Source organism: Camponotus vicinus, unplaced genomic scaffold (assembly GCF_025532165.1).
Source record: "Camponotus vicinus isolate PSW18456_S1 unplaced genomic scaffold, iyCamVici1.0 SCAF_7, whole genome shotgun sequence".
Lineage (NCBI taxonomy): Eukaryota > Metazoa > Arthropoda > Insecta > Hymenoptera > Formicidae > Camponotus > Camponotus vicinus.
In genome coordinates, this window is record NW_028141979.1 from 2,823,409 (window position 1) to 2,841,255 (window position 17,847).

The following is a 17,847-nucleotide window of genomic DNA, read 5'->3' on the forward strand; positions in this document are numbered from 1 at the left end:
CGCCTTTATGTTTGAGCATGTGAATGAAATAAAATTGGCAAAGACGTATATATTATTGCGTGTTACGGAATATTGCTGAGCTATATAAGTGGAATACATTGAATTGTATTTATATTAAATTATTTAAAAAAATTCCTTTATATCCAAGATGTATTAAATATTTAAAGCAATATTATTTAAACTTACACAAAAGGAATTTTTTTTACGTTATCACATTTTTTCATTATATAGTACAGTGTGCGTAATTATTTTTGAATCTCTTTTACGCAGAAATTTCTATCGTCGAGAGAAGTATTTTTTAAAAACGAAATGCTATTGTATTTCTCATTCAAAACATTTGGGGAAAAGAGACTTTTGAACAAACCTACAATATATGGATGTGGGTCTACACGGTAATATAATTTCCATTTTAACTCCCGCGTTGCTCCAACCACTTTACACAAGGCTTTGCGAGCTTTCGTACATGTATAGTCGATATAGGATGCAGTTCGCATCTGAAAGAAGCATTGGCGCTTCGAGTTATTGTATTATTTCCTGGTTTTCGACCTCCCCTTTCTCATCCCTTTGATTCCTACCAAATTCGCTCTTTATACTCGTACACACATCGCCTGATTACGACAATTAATTCAGGCCGCCTTTGTATAAACGCGTCGACACCGCACGATGTGCGCATAAATTTTGCAATGAATCGCGTCCCAAACGGCGAGCTTAAACCGGTTCCCAATGGCATTCAATGGTTGCTTTCGCGTATAGCTACATATGGTCGCGGAGATCGGCCGCACGTAAGTTACATCGAATTAACGGGTCATTTATTGGTCTTTCTCCCTTCCTCAAATTTATACGTGCCAAAATTACAGTTGCTACATCTAACAAAAGCGTTCATCATATTCTGAAATCTTAAGCTTCTATTAAGAATTAGTGTCTGACATGACCAACAATCATTTTGATTTTTCCAAACCAATTTATGTTTTTTTTTGTTCAAATTTTTTATTCAGTATTATCGATAATGTAATGTATAATGCACATTTTAGATTCGATTTGGCTCAAGTATAGCTTAAATGCAACACGTAAAAGTTGCTTCTTGATTTTCATCTTAGAGAAGCAATTTATGTGATCGATTTAAATTTTTAAAATAAGCTCCAACGATATGCGCGAATCTTAAAAGCGCGTATGTTTCAAGCATGTTACGTTTTGTTCTCGTGACTTTTGACGTCGCAAATACCGTTCAATATTGCACATTGTATTTAATTGACCGCGATAACTTCCAATCATCAGCTGCTTCTCATTGTTGTACTCGTTCACGGGCAATAAAAATTTCTTTCGCATTATATATGTTCGCTTCAATAAAAAACCAGCTATAAATTTATACGTGTAGCATGTAGATCAAATACGAATCACTCTGCATAAAACGATGAAGTAAAAAAACATGATAATGTAAATTGCAAAGAGTACAATTTTATCGTTGGCGGTAAAACTTAAAAAACAAGACATTGTATCACTGCAAATGACGACTGCGGAGAAACCGAAATTTTTTCGTCGAAAGTTTATCACGAGCTCGGTCTTAATGAATCCTCCAGATTTAAGCAGACAATGAAAAAGTGTGAATCGCATTAGGCGGAAACACGCGATATTTACTCAAGTCTCTTCTCTCGAATTTCGCAGTGATTATTTCTGTTCCACCTAATTAAAATCACATGCGTAAGACTCTCTAGAATTTTAAAACGAGAGTATATTCTTCAATTTCTCTTTGATTTATCAAAACTTTTTTTCCAAATTCGTGCTATTTAAAGAGAGCAGTGATTTCGCAGTGATTATTTTTGTTCCACCTAATTGAAATCACACGCGTAAGACTCTCTAGAATTTTAAAACGCGAGTATATTCTTCAATTTCTCTTTGATTTATCAAAACTTTTTTTTCAAAATTCGTGCTATTTGAAGAGAGCAGTGATTTCGCAATGATTACTTCTGTTCCACCTAATTAAAATCACACGCGTAAGACTCTCTAGAATTTTAAAAGGCGAGTATATTCTTCAATTTCTCTTTGATTTATCAAAACTTTTTTTCCAAATTCGTGCTATTTGAAGAGAGCAGTGATTTCGCAGTGATTACTTCTGTTCCACCTAATTAAAATCATACGTGTAAGACTCTCTAGAATTTTAAAACGCGAGTATATTCTTCAATTTCTCTTTGATTTATCAAAACTTTTTTTCCAAATTCGTGCTATTTAAAGAGAGTAATAATTTCGCAGATTATTTCTGTCCCACTTAATTGAAATCACACGCGTAAGACTCTCTAGAATTTTAAAACGTGAGTATATTCTTCAATTTTTCTTTAATTTATCGAAACTTTTTTCCAAATTCGTGATATTTGAAGAGAGCGACGTTAATTGAACATTAACGTGTCTACGTGACGCTAAAAGTGCGTTCTGTAAAATTTGCAAGGCAATACGTCGGAAATAGGAACGGATAAAGACTTCCGTATGAATATTCAAAGCACAGCTTTCACATTGTCTCTTTCATCTCACCCAATTAAACCAAGAGCGCGATGTTACAATCGCGCGTTCTCCCTTGAAGGCTTTTAACCTAATTAGCATAATGTCAACGGAAATGAAATGAGTCGATAGAACGCGCAATAGCGACCATCTATCACGACGTCTACAGCAAGATTAAAAGCGCAACGTAAAACGGTCAAAGTCGTCGATTCTGACACAGCTATCTCTCGGAAAGCTCTTCTGTTAGAAGAACATTGTTAAAGCGCAAATTAAATTATTCGAGAGATATCGCGGAAATAATGGTCTCCGTTATTTCCGCGGAAATTCCACGCTTAAACGCACGTTGTTCTTTGACCAAAGAGTAACAAATAAATATCTCAAAACCGCACTCTAAATTTTTGCGGTAACAAAGCAACCAAAAAGTATGTCATTTTTTTCCTTTTAATCCGATTAAGATCCTGTATATTTTTTCATACACAGAGAAAAAGGACATTATTGTTTTGAAAATATATTTAGTTTTAACATGTAAATCTTGAAATGAGATTATATTGCGTTAATTAAAGAAAAATATAATTGCTTACTTGAAGCCATTTTATATAGTTCAATCAAGAAAAATATATTCCTATGATTTAAGATTTAACTTTCTTGAATGGAAAAGAAACAATGTGGGATAGAAAATAACATTTTTAAATCAAAGATTATAATTTTCTTAAAGTAGAATTAAATAATTATATATTCTTGAGGTGACAATTACAATATTAAAATAAGACTATAATATTGTTGAAATTTAAAATTATTAAATTTTTCTAAGAAGACTATAAATTGTACGAAACAATGAACGCGTTAGCTTAAGTATATAAGTTTTGATTTGACACTTATTTTTTTTCTGTGTATATATGGTCAAATAAACTCAACATGTAATAAAATTTTTGTGTATTGCATATTATTTAAGAATGGAAAATTGACGAGCAATCTGGAGAAAATATGAATAAAATTTTCGCATTTTAGGAGGAAAAATATGTCATAGACACATACAAATAGATCAAGCCTTAGCTATACATATTTGTTCCAAGAGAAGGAAATATTCCGAAGAAGAATATTTTGACATTTCCATAGATTCTTACATGTTTATGACATGAAACAGAACAATTCTGCTTTGTTTCAGGGCGGAATCTTCTTTCACCCCTTTGATCATCATTTGATTATCCTTTGGACACGCGTGACACGTGTCTATCTCCACCTTGTGTGCGACAATCGCTTCTGTCGATATTTCCAGGAGCTGGATATAGTAAACTTCAACTTCAGCCTTCGCGCTGCGAACTCCTTGAAAGATCCGCGAACAATTCCAACGACGAACGTGCCGAGCCGAAGCGCGAAACGTGTCCAACACGCGGGAGAGATAACACATGCCGGGCGAGCGAGCTCCGCGGAGAGCAGAGTTTATGAAGAGGATGTGATAAAAATAGGTCCTTCGGAAGCCGTTTCGATTGTACGCTCCTAGAGCGAGCGAACACGCATCGAGACTCGAGTATTTCGAAAAGCGCCCTCGCGTTCTCGTACGACGATAGTTTTGCCAAACTTTTCGGATCGAGTTATCGCGTTCGGGCACGGCTATTTTGGATGTCTTATTTGATTTGCCCGGGAGCCCTCCTTTCCAGTTCGCCCCGTAAATTCAAGTTAGGTAACTCACACCGGAGCAGCTGGAGGCGTTATGAATCATCGCCTTGCGCTCTACGTGAATCTCGCCTAATCTATATCCTAAATTCCAATCTGTGGTATTCGATCTGTCATTTCAGAATAAAATTTAAAAATTCGTCATAATAGAATTAATACCGCACACTTTACCATGGAATTTTAAAGACAAGAAAAAGGAATAATAAATAAGTATCTCATAAATATTATAATTAAATAAATAAATATATCAGAAATATCATAATTAAATAAATAAATATCTCATAAATATCATAATTAAATAAATAAATATCTCATAAATATCATAATTAAATAAATAAATATCTCATAAATATCATAATTAAATAAATAAATATCATATTTCTCATAAATATCTCTTTTCACTCTAATTGTTGATTGTTCAATTTATTTATCGATACATCACGAAAGTGAGAGATCACGTCGTGATTTCTCGCGCGAGATCCCGAGTACGCGAATGTCGTTTATCGCATAATGAATCGAGCAAAGTTCGAGCTCGTACACACCCACAATGGAAATATGTAACTCTTGGATGTTCCGGCTCGTTCCGAGCGGAAAGCCGGAGAACGAATGCCGGAAATATATATGGAACGGCGTGCACGCGCTATCTGCCGCCACAGGCGCAGGAAACGCGCCTAGGACCGGAAATGAAGGATGTAACGGGGTGGCGAGGAGAACGACCGCACGTATATACGATGCTGCTAATGAAATTCTAACGATGTGTGCGTAACACAGATTTTCTTATAAATATTTATACCGGAGCTTGAAACCGGAGTAGAGATTCGTCGCAGATTTTCATTTTCAACACACTCAGAGAAAAATATTCATTCTCCTGCCAAGAAAAGCGATTACTCAGTTTATTTTTCTTTTTTTAAGTAATAGTTTTCTTCAACAAAGAATATATTCTTGATAATAGTCTTAAAATATACTCATCACAAGTGTTAGAAAATCTCATTAACATGTACTCAAAAGAAGAATTTATTTTCTCTTCAGGAATATTATAAAGTTGTATCAAAGAAAAATCAAACTTACTTTATGTAGTAAGCAAACCAAATTTTTTATTTAATTTAATATTCTTGACTAAAAAACTGCACTTACTAGAATTCAGAATATATTCCATTAAATTTAATGCTTGTGGTGAATTTATGATATATTTGCGGATATACAAATTTATGATATATTTAAAATAAATAATATTTACTTGAATACAGTATACATTTTTCTCTGTGCAGATATGTGGCTAAAAAGACACTTTAAGCGTTAATTTTTTAAATAAGAAGCTAAATAAATTTTTATTACCTTTTTTAATAAGAAATTAAATAAATTTTTTAATGAAAAATTAAATCGCATCTGTGCCTATAAAATCGATATCTGAATCGAGAGAAAGAGTTTACGCGTAAAGTCAAAAGTTTAGTCGAAAGTCGTGAGAATTGCATTCGATGGGTCTATTGATACTTGAAGTACGAGACTCGGCCGTGTTAAAATTCGAATAGATTATATACGGCCGCGATTTCGCATCTATCTGACTGCGGTGCGGCCTGCGTACGATCCGATAAGTTTTGCAGCCGAAATCTTGCCAAGTTAAGCGGATTGCCAAGTTCGGAAAGGATTGTGCCATACGATCGTAACTTCCGATTCCGTCCAACGCAATTCGTAATTCGTTATCGATCGAATCCCTGTGTCCTTTTTCTCTCATCATCGATTTTATAGGCACAGATTATGCGATGCGATTTAATTTATTAAAAAATTCATTTAATTTCTTATTTAAAAATTAATAAAAATTTATTTAGCTTCTTATTTAAAATATTAACGCTTTTAAAGTGTCTCCTACATTTCTCCACTCTTCTCCGCACAGAACAACTAAGAATCTTACCCTCTTGATGATGCTTAGATATTGTGAAATTTTTTTATCAACCTACTGAGAATTCCGACTACAAAAATGCACTCTTTACTCGGAGTAGAATTTCATTAAAGTTTCACCCGTAATTCCCGTAATTCTCAATAATTTGAGAGTCCACGAGAGGCTCGTCGGCGATTTCGCTCGCGAGTGTCCGCTTGCATTAACAACCTGGGCGCTTCAATTTGCGGCGAGGAGTTTCGGTCGTCGATCGTCGACGATCGAAACTCCTTTCTTGTCGCTCTCCGCACGTGCCTATGATGTTTAATGCAATTTCCCGCGACCTTATCGGGACGATGACTTTCTTCGTCCTGTCGTCGCGTCCTGCCCGTCCGTCTTCTCCTCTTCCTTCTCTCCTTTCCGCGAGGAAAAGTCTTAGCGCGGAGCAATAAATTGCAGCTACTCGAATCAACTTTTGAATTACGACTCGGGAGAGCTCGTTACGACAACCAGCGAAATCCTGTTAGCCGCATTGCAACCGTAATGAACTCGTCTGACGTGGCTGGCAGCGCGCGAAAGGAAGACTACCGTCGTCGTTGGCTACCATCAAGATTGTGGAGCGCGATGTTATCGAGAGTGCTGATTTCACCCGGTTCTGCTAAGAAACTTCTTGATTATTAATAACCAATTCGCGAGCTACCCTTCTGCGGTTGGCTTCGATGCCACTATCGTATTCCCTTTAGCGATACTTTGTTAATTTAGTCAATAAAACTGCTCTCGTTACGCAAGTAAAATCTCTCATTGTCAGATTATAAGTCTCTTAAATAATATACAATAATCGTTACATGTATTTACTTTTAATTAAAAATTTCTTTCGAAATAAAGATACTTTAATATATTCACGCTAGATGATTTGCATAACGAAGGTATAAAGAGCATATTTTACATATTGTACTTGAAATGAATTTAGAATATCAGTGTTTATCGATGCAGTTCTTCAAAGAAACATACACAGTAAAAAATAAAATGTTAATTATAACATTTTTCACATGTCCCAGAAAGCCCACTCTAAATTTTAAGAAAATTTAAAAAAACTAAATTTTAAAAAACTCATTCGTCGTATGTTACTTATTGATAAACTAAAAATGTTAAATAATTGACACAATACTTTACATTTATTCTTGTTATTGTGACTTTAAGTGTAATATAAAAATAACACACAAATTAATTAAAAATTACATGAAAAAATAGTTACAATAACTCGTAAGAATTATTGTAGGACATTAACATATAATAGTAATTATTTTAACTTAAATTATTTATAATAGAAACATTTGATTTTAGTAAATTTGATTATTTTGTATATCAAAGTTTAAGATTATTTGAAGATTTACTTTAACTTTTCTTAGAATGTTAAATTGACTTTGAGACATATTGATTGTTTAAAATGATTATGTTAAAAGTATTCAAAATAAATATTCCATTTCTAAGAGACATATACAAAGTGTTAAGTTATGAAGTTGACATAAATGTAACACATGAAAACGTTATAAAAATAATAACATATAAGCTGTATGTTAATTTTACATTAAAGTACTAATGAAAACGTGATAACACAAGAAAATTTTAACATATAGACACACAATTTTTTACTGTGTATGCAACAATCGCTATTTTTTTCCCTTTATGCAACATTCACGACATTACGTGTAGATTCATATGTCACGATTTGAAGAAATAGCGCGAGTCTTAAAAGTAAGTACACATAAAGCTTCCAGTTAGATGAATATATACGATACTTTATGTATAAAGTATAGTAAAAGGTATATACGAAAAGCTCGTTTTCTTCCATCATTCGAAACTTTCCTGCAACCTCTAAAAAGTTTGTTACCGTATATGTTGCCTTTTTAGAAGGTATTGTTTCCAGTTTCACAAAAGGGAGAGAAACGTGTCGGACTAAAGAGGGTTTTCACGCGAGCTAGCGAGATAAGGCAAGGGATGGAAAATGGGCGTTGCTACGACATACGACGGAATAGATGCCGATAAGAGCAAACCTGGGGGTGCGTTTCAACATAGCCCGACCTAAGTGTCGACGACGCGAATGTACGATAAAGATCGAGCCATCGTGGGATGAGGATCTTGGAGTGAGATATTATTAGCGCGTTATACTCTCAGAAATATATAACATATATCTCCACAATGTAAGCACGCAGCATTATACTTAAAAAATTATTATCAAAACGGTAAAAATATAATCTCTCGCATAAAAAAAAGAGTGAATTTGATTACACTTAAGCATACGATAATTTCTTTGCAACTCGCCTTAATTTGTTGGAAGATGTAATGTAATAGCTTGGGACAAATTCACGAGCAAAAAAAATTGTACGAGAAGTCTCTACTCTGTTTTTTGCTACTTCTATTACGATAGTGTACGTTCCATGTAGGGCGATATCACCGTCTGATAACCGGGAGACTAAGAGCCGAGATCGCATCTGCGAATAATGCAAACTCCTCCGAAATACCATTGTCATGATTTACCACACCGAAAGATAATCAACAATTCCAATTCTCGATTGTCTGATCTTTATCGCACGCAAATTTATCGAGGAATTACATATATTTGTCTTATTGTTGGCTCTGTATTTTTAGATGTGTGACACTTTGGCGCAAACTGGCGATTAAATCAATTTTTATAAGAAAAAAAATTAAACAATCGATACAGATCTCTTTATATTTTACAATCAATATAAATGCAACCTAAAGCAAAGGAATTTTTTACATCCATATTTATTAATATTCATTATTTTTAATTTTATTATTAATTACTATTTTACTATTGTAAATCTTGCTTATTGTAAATCTTGCAAGATATTAATTGCGTGCCACATCATTGCGATATTTCTTCGCATGTGCATCTGACCTATTTAGCTTTCTTTTCTAAAAATATGTATACATTCGCGTGTAATGTACGATCAAAGAACATAGCAACCCACATGAGAGTCATAGTTTTGCGCCATATTAAATGACATTTATTATTCCGGCGACACACTGGCGTAATACATTTCGTTGACAGCAATGCTAATCTACTTTCACAATGAATTCGCTCAAGCAGCGCACCTCATCAATCATACACTCGCGAGGAAAGTCCTCTGCCCCCTTCCCCCCCCCAGCAAAACTGATTTTCATTAAATTGATATACCGATTCTATGTATCTCTATCGCAAACCTACTTCTGACTTGCTATTTCATAGCAAATATTTGCATGCGTCGTTAGAAATTAAAAGAGTCATATGTAGTATAAATAAGAGTAGAGTATAAATAAAAATGTATTGACAAATTATTTTTCTTGCTATCGAAAATATATTCGAGAAGGAAAAATCTTGGAGGGATATTTTCTAAACATTTTCAAATTTTTAAACAAAGTAGTCGTCTTAACAAAAAATTGTTTCCGAAAAAATCGTCGACGAATTTGCAATATATTCCGTCAATTTCTTTCAATTAGAAGATATTTCTGAGATTCACCAGTTCGTGAGATATAAAAATATATTTACATTAATTACTTTTCTCATAAATCGATTCCAATACAATTTATTGATCCATTATCTCCCCGTTAATGTAATACTTAGAGCAACCAAAAAAAGAGAAAGAGAGAAAAAAGAGCAGACGAAAAAGAGAGGGAAAAAGAAAAAATAAAAGAAGTGTAGACGAACGAGGGATGGAGGAGAGGTAGATGTTATCGAGAGGCGGGATTCGCGTCTTGGAAATACTATAAGCAGGGTAGTATTGTAATAGGCTACCATTGTCCGTAGTCGTGCAAGCAAACCTAAATTCTAAGATCCAGTCTGGTTCGTCGAGACAAAGCCCCCGCGACGAGGCTGCCAACAGGGGAATGCACAATTACACACGCGCCGTCTGTCCCGTCCCGTCTATTAAGAAGCCTTAATTAACGCGGGGGAGAGGGGGGGATTCGGCGACGTCTCCACCTCGCTCTCAAACGAGTTTTCTTCTTCTCCCTGCCTCTTTTCTTCCTCCCGTCGTGATATTCGGCAATCCTTTTAATACTTACGATCATCGGTAATCGATAAATTGCACAATTCTTCTATTAAAAATATAAGATAATTGAAAAATAATACAACCGGAAATATCGTTCAAGAAGAAAGTTGTTCAAAAAATTGATAATAGGAAAAAAAAATTAATTTACATAATTCTATTTGTAGATGTAATACTTTCGCATCTGAAAGCGATAAAGATGCTTAAGTATATATTTATTCAGATATATCATTTTGTATATAACCGTCGACCCTTAATACATACACTATTGTAACTAATTGTAAGTCAGATATTTTTTTCCGCTGTTCCTATTCGCTTTGATATCGCATCTCGCACGTTGATTGCCGCGGCGGGAAAACGGCACGCATTATGTGCTCTGCATTATAGGGGTTGTCCGGCCATCCGAGAATGTCAGGGCATTACATAAGGGCGATGGACGATGAAAAAAATCACCATGATCCTCCTTAGTCGTATGCCAAGCCAGAAAAGGTCAAACGTGAGAGAAAGATGCGCCATTCTTGGCATTCGACAGGATTATCAGTGAACTCATCCCGACAACGATGTCCCTCGAATAAAAAAAGAAAAAGAAAAAAAACAAGATCCGGAGCTAATATTTGACAAGTGACTTTTCGATTACCGAGTGTCATTTTTATGCCTCTCGAAAGTACTTTAACAGTAGCAAGATGGTTTTGCAAAATACACTGTCATAAAATCTTCCTTTTGCGAAAAAATTACGTTTATTCTTGTGAGAAAAAGAGAGAGAGAATTAAAAAGCATCGCAATTAAATCGATAGATCGCAATTAAAAAGATAGATATAGATGTTATTTTTAGAGACTAGAGAATGGTTAACCTAATATAAGAAAATAAAAATTATGCGCTTCAAGTATTTTATTGTCGGTCCCTCGGAATTGCCCGACAGCTGGGACGATCCCTAGGAGCTTTGGTTCAAGCTTTCACATCCCTTTCCCTCTCGATAACTATGTAGGTACACATAAAAATAGGCAGTAACCTCTTCAGGTAAAGGACTTCTCCTGGGGGAGCTACGCTCGAAGCACGTGCTGTGAATTTTGGATACGATTCTGGGGGCGTCGTACCTTCGTCGTCTCCCTCCCCCATCCACCCCCCCCTCGGTACAAGCGACGTTGCCAATATTCGAAGTCCTAAATCCACCTTTCATCCTTTTTACCCAACCCGGCCAAGAAAACGTGTTGTCTTTCAAAATCTATAGGCGACACCTATAGATCCAATGTTCGCGACGATCCAATGTTATGCGTATGACGACGATAAAGAATAATTCGATTCTCATCCGCATTTTAAGGAGCATCGAGGGAGAAAGAAATGCCAAATTTATGTTATTTCTCGTCCAAGTAATATTTTAATATCACAATAATAGAGGGATATCGATTTGTTCTAATTTCAAATAAAATTTCAAATAAAAAAAATGCAGTAAATCGAGAATGCGAGAAAAGAAAGCTGGCGAAGAGAATAATTAAACTATTGGAACCGATTTATCGGAAAAGCAATTAATACGGATATCTCTATTCTGTATCTCACAGACTGATTAATCTCAGAAAATTATAATGGAAGAAATGAACGAAATACAGACTCGCTGACAATTTTGTCGGAAACACTTTCCTGGTAAACTGTATTTATGCGAAATTATTCTTCGCTAGTTAAACCTCGAAACTGTAATTGTGTAGGTATCTTAATAGCCCCGCGTAAGGCTTTCGCGTCATTACTTTTTATCGCAAACGGGAAAAGCTTAATACGGCGGAACTGCGAATTTCCCGCGAGAAGCCAAAACTCTTTTACGAGGCATCGACTACGTAACAAAGTTTTCCGCGTTAGCGCACGACGCGTCGCATAAAACAAAAAAAATATTTCCCACATTACCGTTGGGATTCATTCTGGATAAGTTTTATCCTGGTTGAACGCGTAACTCTCCAAGGATTTCAAAAATTACTTACCAACAAGTCCAGCGAGGTAGACTAATTTTCAAGAAGTTCGTGACCTGAAAAGAAAAAAGAACGACCCATTTAATACATTTTCGTCCGCATCCTAACTTTATTTGGTAAGATTAAAGATACGATGCGTATAAAAGAATCTAAAGACATAGATTAATGAGCGCTGCATTACTCGAAATGTTCCACTTTTAATGCATACGCTATAAATCGTAAAAGAGCACAGCTTCTCCCGATGGGATTTGCAAGTAATATATATCTTATCTTACTGTAAATTTTATAGCCTTTTACCGTAGATATCGCTTACCGCGATTCGCGTAGACAGAATAAGTAAATTGATTAAATTTATTACGACACGTTTCTCGAAAATCTTTATATATTTTTATCTTTAAGCATAAAAATATCGTATTTCATAGAGAAATAAAAATATATTGTATAGAATATTTGAATTCTTACACAGAAAAAAAATAAGAGAGAGAGAGAATATATCAAATCAAAATTTATATACTTAAAGTAACGCGTTCATTGTTCCGGATATACGCAACAATTTATAATCTTCTTAGAAGAATTTATAATTAATTTATAATTAATTTATTATTAATAATTTTAAATTTCAACAATATTATAGTCTTATTTTAATATTGTAACCTCAAGAATATACAATTATTTAATTCTACTTTAAGAAAATTATAATCTTTGATTTAAAAATGTTATTTTCTATCTAACATTGTTTCTTCTCCATTCAAGAAAGTTAAATCTTAAATCATAAGAATATATTTTTCTTGATTGAACTATATAAAATGGCTTCATTCAAGTAAGCAATTATATTTTTCTTTAATTAACGCAATATAATCTCATTTCAAGATTTCCATGTTAAAACTAAATATATTTTCAAAGCAAGAATGTCCTTTTTTTTCGTATACACATGGAATATTATCTGTTTTTATATTATATCTCTAAGACAATTTTATTACACTTTGTAAACCGATTAATTACGCATTATCGGATACGAGAAGGATTTTGATTCTCGCCGAATAATAATTTCAACTTGGACCCAAGGGAGAAGCCAGGAATCCCACTTGGGTGACCGAGCATGCGATTAGCTCGTAACAGCTCCGGACAGCTCCGTGAATTATATTCGCGATGGTTACACCGTAGTTACAAAGCCAGATACAGTAATGAGCGGTTTCTCACTTTGCGAAGTAATGCGGATCGAGAGAGAGACTAAAGATTAATTCCACGTCAGGCGTAAATCCGGCGCGTGGCATAAATCTCGACTCGAGCTCGCGAATGCGCTCCTCTTAAGGAGCGAGTACACTACGTTCGTGGGGTTCACCTCGGGTTTACCTCCAGCATTACACCAGCATCAATTCTGTTGCGTATTTCGTCGTTTTCTTTCTTTTAGCTCGCATTATCTTTACAGTCAACGGAACAGAGAGAATGCGCTTCGTTCTTTTATTTACACCGTATTACAGAGATTTTTTAAATTAATACGTTTAATAAACCAGAAATTATGAATAAAAATATCAAAGATTATTTATAAAATCTCTAAATTATTCCAATAACATGTATACCTCTTTTAATTATTGAATTTTTATTTTCTTTTCGTTGTGGATAATAAAGAACTGTTTCATATTAAATTTCATGATTTCTCTTAGTATCATTGTAGTATTATACTCTACAAATAATGAGATTATTTGCCTTTTACAAATAATAGTACTTCATATTTTCACATCAGTTTTACATTTAAACGTACAATGTTAATTTAAATATAGTAAACTAGACAAAATATCTAAATCCACAGATAACTGATACACAGTTTATCTTTTTTATCAAAATAATATAATCCATTAATATAATAAAAAATAATATAATAAAATAAATATAATAAAAAATATAATAAAAAATAATATAAATAATATAAAGAGAAAAAAAGACAAAAAAGTGACTTGAGCAGTCTTGAATTAATGGAGCAGCCGGAATGGTCGTTTAGTATAACTTTAGCAATTTATAAAGTACCTTTTTTGTTTAAGATTGAAGTAAACAAAGGCCGAATAGTATACAGCCTGCTTTACTTACAGTCTGGTTTAATTTACGACACATTATACAGCGATCGAGATCGATAGACGCAATTAGATGGAGGATGTGCTGTCGAAGAAAAAGAGACGAATAAAAAGTATAACTTCCCACGTCACTTCCCTTGTCACTCGTAACGTATAACGCGGAGCTGAGGTATATACAGCGATAAAGAGACCGTATACAAAATAAGCCCGGCATCAAATAAATCACGTTCGCTGTATTTTTCACGTCTTTTGTATATTCGCGTATGCACGACGCAGTCTCCGTGGAACAGCAGCTGTATTTGCTTTTTCATTGAACGTCGGCAAATGAATGCATTCCGTCGTGTATCAAGGGAGGAAAAAAATTGAACGGCCAAACTCACTTTAATTCATCGCGAGAGACTGATGAATTATACCTGGCGGCGACTATTATTCTTGTCCCCAAATTAGGATTAGATTACTGGCATTAATTCATACTCGTTTATTAAATAGATTTATTAGATAGATTATTATCATTTAATTTCGAAATTAATTTTAATTGAATTAGTCGAAATTGACTTGTCAGAGGTGCTAATTTGAAATAGGATTATCTTTAAAGTATGTCGAGGAATTTTTATAAAGGAAAAAATTGTACGTCCTTTAAATACTTATGACATTGATGAAATGTAATGATAGGCTGATTCATTGAATCTGTCCTTATTTTTTTCCATTTTGCGAACTATGTATATTCAATACTTCGGGGGCTTTTCATGTTCTTTTACGTACAAACTATTCGCATAAATATCATTAGCAAAATGTCTAGACGGAAAAATTCCTTCGAGAGAAGTGTTCGATACGCTCTGTCGACTTTGTCGGATACGACATAAAAAGTAGATGCGAGTAACGTGGAATAGAAATAAATGTAAGCTTATTGTCAGAAATAAATCACTGTCAGCAATCGATTAAAAAGAATAATAATTATAATAACATGCTTTTCAACTTTTTATGTGTTTATAATTTAATTAATCGCGCGGAAAACAATATCGATCGAACGTTGTTTTCACGTTTAATGTTGGGCCGTGCTATTACATGACGGCGAAATTTTGCATACTAATACATATTCATTCGCTATTTAGTGTCGACGACGAGCTCGTGGCATTAAATAAAAATGTGATTTGCCACTCTACAATTTTAGCGCTATTTAGCACGCACGAATTTAATTCAATTAGCGAAAATGGAAATTGTATTTCATGCCGATTTATTTTCGTACACGTCACTACCATTATTTATGACCATAGAGGTGCTATTTGTATCAAAATGTATCTGTAATGATGAAATTTTATTTTCCGAGAAATCTATTTTATGCTAATGAATAATTCGCCAATTTGAAATTTTATTAATTATTTATCAATTATTATCGCATAAAAAATAATTACATTTCCAAATTTTTTAAACGATACTATCGCAATAAGATACATATTTGTGTTTGTTTAACATTTAGCTGGATAAACATTGACTCCAATGGAGAAAAAAGCAAACAATGCATATTATGTTATCGTGAGTTTGACATAAACGCGACCGCGCAGCAAAAAAGCAAAGAGTATAACGGTGTTTTATTTAATTAAAATCGATATCGAATATCAATGTCATCCGTTATTAAAACATTTCCACGAAAATATTGTAATTACGCAGGAAGGGAATGGAATCTGCCAGCAGCGGTCCATAGTATTTTGATCGGAACGAAACGCGACGTACTGTCGCATTCAAGTCCGATAGAATTCCGGGCATTTTCGTATCATCCGTTGCCCGGGCAACTGAATTTTCGTCCTACATCAATGGAGTCACGCTGTTAATTGCAGTCAGGTACGAGAACTGTATAAAGTGCGAAAACGAAGTGGCAATTACGTTCGACGAGCGAGATGTTCGTCAACCTAGTCTCTCATTGATCGTCAAAGATTGCTCTATCTCTGTAAAGTTTGCACACTTCTAGAATTTTAATACATACCAGATAGAATTCTCTCCATCTGATTCTTCGCCAAAAAAGTTCTAGAGTACTTGATTCGTTTTAAAAGGAAGTCTAGAGATTAAAGTGTAAAAAAATAGATCGCTCTCTTCCAGTCATCTGTTTGCTCTCTTTTTCTTTTTCTCTCCGTGTCTCGTTTTCTCTTTGTAACACTCCTCGTAATGCTGTGGCTTTCATTTCGTAGGGTACAAAAAGTAAACCGTTGAGAAATATCAGTATAAAAGGGAGGCTAATAGAAATTAACGCTTACACATAAGCTCGGAATACATAAAGAAAAGAAGCTTTTAGAGGAGAAACAATTTCGGAAAATTTAACTCGGATATTATAGAAAAAAAGTAGCTCCCAAGGGTTGTACAAAGATTATCTAAGAAGAGAAAAGAGAACTTGTGATTCCAAGATATACTTTATAGAAACAATGAAAACAAAAGCAAACGTACCGCAACAACCGCTTTCACGTGAGTAATTTCATTGCTAAAAAATTTGATATATACATATAATTAATATTTTCCACTAAAAATATTTATTTCTTAATTACAAGTCAATATATTTCCGTCTAGTCTTGTATATATTCGAGAATCTCGTCGATAAATTCATAAAATTGTCTTGCAAAAATTTAATTTCAGGCACGCACAAATTTAATATCGTATTTTACAAGTATCCTTAGATAGAGATATATTCGTGTATATTCGTCGATCGATTTATTCGCGGGAGATGTTTGCCGACAGCAGGCTTAGTTGATTGAAAGCCAGATTAAAGTTTTTCGGTAGATTCGATTCTCGTGGATATAGAATGGCTAAAAGTTCATTTCGTCTCCGAAACCATCGACATTGAATCTGGATTAAACATGCGGGGTTATCGAATTCAATCGGAAAAATGTGTGCATTTGCATTCGTGATGAGAATACAGATTCGGGGTGTATCTCCCGTGCGTCACGTGTGTAACTTTGGAAATAAGTTATTTAAATGCATAAATATATGCGCGTTCATACAGCTCTCCACGAGTCAAACTGTAGGGGGAATTCCTCGCTATTTGTGTTTGTTCAATATCCGCGTTGCAGCGATATCATCAGTCGGATAACATTATTTACAATAATGTTATTTTCTTGATGAAGAAAAACAATAGAGAAATAAATAGAGAAGCATATACAGGGTGTTTTTTAATAAATTCGAAAAATTTTAGGAGATCATTCTTTGTCGAAAATTAAGGGAGATTTTTCATATACTCTTACATCCTCCTCTGTGGAGTTACACTCCTCCAAAAATGGAAGTAAAAATTAGGTTTTTATTTTTTTCTCAAATTTGGAGCAAGTTAAAGAAACGAAATTAGGTGGATATTTTCTACTAATAAAAAGGTTATTTATTAATATTTTTTTCAGTCTCCCGTATTGTTATAAGGGAATGAAACTAACAACCACTATTCAATTTTTTATTAGAACTTTTTAATTGGCCGGAATATGATCATCTAAAAATATGCATTAAAAAGTTTGATTTATTTAGAAACTTTTTTATTGCCTTTATTTTTTTCATAAAATTAGTTTTCAAGAGAAAAAAATACGTTATCGTACACAGCACGATGCTAAATAGCATAGGTTTCGAATTACGAGAAGTTAAATTTTAAAATAAAAATAAAATTAGAGTAAATGTTGGCAAAATTGGAACAAACAAAATTATAATAAAAACCTAAAAACCTAATTTTTACCCCCATTTTTGGAGGAGTGTAACTCCACAGGGAGGGATG

The 17,847-nt window shown here is 34.0% G+C and overlaps 1 protein-coding gene across 3 annotated transcripts in view; it reads right to left on the reverse strand.

Moving 5' to 3' along the window:
• The window catches only part of LOC145975160 (uncharacterized), a 64,824-nt gene that overhangs the window by 15,957 nt on the left and 31,020 nt on the right, over nucleotides 1–17,847 (reverse strand). For all 3 annotated transcript variants that reach the window (XM_083105431.1, XM_083105427.1, XM_083105429.1), the window contains exon 2: nucleotides 12,055–12,098. The gene's annotated coding sequence lies outside the window, so the exon portion shown is untranslated. The remainder of the gene's footprint in view (nucleotides 1–12,054; nucleotides 12,099–17,847) is intronic.